Source organism: Rutidosis leptorrhynchoides, chromosome 5, assembly GCF_046630445.1.
Source record: "Rutidosis leptorrhynchoides isolate AG116_Rl617_1_P2 chromosome 5, CSIRO_AGI_Rlap_v1, whole genome shotgun sequence".
NCBI classification, from domain to species: Eukaryota; Viridiplantae; Streptophyta; class Magnoliopsida; order Asterales; family Asteraceae; genus Rutidosis; species Rutidosis leptorrhynchoides.
Genome location: NC_092337.1, coordinates 304,845 through 307,169, shown reverse-complemented (window position 1 = coordinate 307,169; position 2,325 = coordinate 304,845).

Here is a 2,325-nt window from a genome sequence, read left to right as displayed (position 1 = left end):
AAATGACCAAAACACTCAAAAGATTAAGTTACACTCCGAGTGGGTTAGTTTTTAATTAATTTAAGTCTAGTTATTAATAAAGGTACATGTCACAAAACGTTTAATTTAAAATAAAATATTTTGACAAACAACGAGACTTGGATTTATAGAAGGAAATGACCACAACGCTCAACTTTATAAGTTATATTTTTATAAAGGTAATTTATTGTTATGTAAGTCTAATTTTTGTAAAAGGTACACGTCACGTAATATAAAGGGCTAGTTTTCTAAACGTACGAAAGTGCGCCCGAAAAACGGAAAGTGGTACATGAGTCGTGAGACCACGACCGTGTCATTTTTGTAAAAATTATATTTTTATCATGAGCGTAAATATAATATAATATTTAATTAATTCTAAAGATTAAATATATTATATATAAAATATATATAAAGTTATAAGTGATACGTAATATGTAAAATAGGGTGTCGGCAAGATTAAAACAACGGATGCAAGCTGTAAGGCAATATGAGATGGCAAACTTCTATAAATGCACAAGTTCATTCTCATTCACTTCATAATACTACGTATCATTTAGATTAATTATATTATTATTATTATTATTATTATTATTATTATTATTAATATATTTATTATTATTATTATTATTATTATTATTATTATTATTATTATTATTATTATTATTATTATTATTATTAGTGTTATTATTAGTATTTATACCTAAAATACTACGACGAGGTCATGAGCGGGTCATTTCAAGACAAGTTTTATGAGTAGGATAGGGCTAAGGAAATTATGAGTTATGGCTATGGAGGTGATGGGTATTGTTCATGGGTATGCTTGTGAGGTTAAACTAGTGTTTGTCATCTCCATTGCGTCTACGTACCTTTCCTCCAATATTGAACCTCAATATTGATACGTGAGTACTCCTAATTTAATTTTTACATACTAATAGTGTATCCCTGACTAGTGCTCGAGAAAATAGGATTATGCTTATTTGTACATTTGATATTGCCCTTAGATAGGTTATGTTGAATCTTAAAGGTTGTTATACTAGGGATGAAATAAGGTATAAGATATGCATGTCATTGGAAAGCTAGCGAAAAATTAAGAACTTTTCATTTAGATATCGAATGAATTCGATGAACGGTTAGAAAGTTATGAATTAAACAATTAATTTCGTAATTAAAAATGCTGTTAATAATTAGTGAACTAATTTTCTGGGTAATAAAAAGTGGTTATTTGGATTCTACTCGTCGAGTAGATGAATTTTCATATAAAGCACGTCTCGTTTCGTTGAACGGTTGTCAAGTTATGGATAAAAGAAGTTTTGTAAATTTTGATGAAACGTCGATACGGAAACTGAAATTCTCGATGATCTGCGTTGTTTCAGATTAAAACAAAAATACCACTGAATTCTTTGCTGTAAGGTCTAACAAACGACTCTGGCCGTTTGTCAATTTGAGTCTCGACGATTTTTCTAAAAATCGTCAATGTTGACTGTTTGATCACATTTTAAAATTCTAAAAAGAGCTGAAACTTTTTATTAAAAATGTCAGTTTTGTATCAGTTGTCATGGTCGGCCTGATGTATGTTTACTTTTACCAAAAATCATGTTATATCTTTGTGGTAACGAGAATTTGAAGGCTTTGACCGTTTGTCAATCCGAGTTTCGAGGAATTTTCTAAAAATCTCCAAAGTAGGCTACTCGGTCACTTTTGTAAATTTTATTAAAGCTGAAAAATTAACTTTGAAACGCCGAAACCGCGTTGGCAACTACGAGTTGTCTAGTTTTAGTTTACTTCTGTAAAATTTATGCTTAATCTTTTTGGTAATGTGTAACTTTTATCCTTGGACCGTTTATCAATCGGAGTTCCGATAATTTTTCTAAAAATCGCTGAAGTGGTCGTTTAGTCATGTTTGACCGAAAAATCTTTTTTTTGTATAAGTTATTGTATTTTTGCATGCGACCTCGTTTTTACTTTAACCTTTGACTTTTGACCTAACTGAGCATGGGTAATATAACATGTTACTATACTGTTGAGTCAGACTCGAGCATTAGGATTGTGGTACACTATGACTTGGCCTAAATTGTTAGACAAATATTGACCGTCATATAAATATATATAATTAATATAGGTTCGTGAATCCGAGGCCAACCCTACACTTGTTCAATGATGTTATATGTATTTTTACTACAAAATACAGTATGGTGAGTTTCATTTGCCCTTTTTACTCTTTACATTTTTGGGCTGAGAATACATGCAAATGCTTTATTAACTGTTTTACAATATTTATATGTGTGAGTTTCATTAATCCCTTTTTAA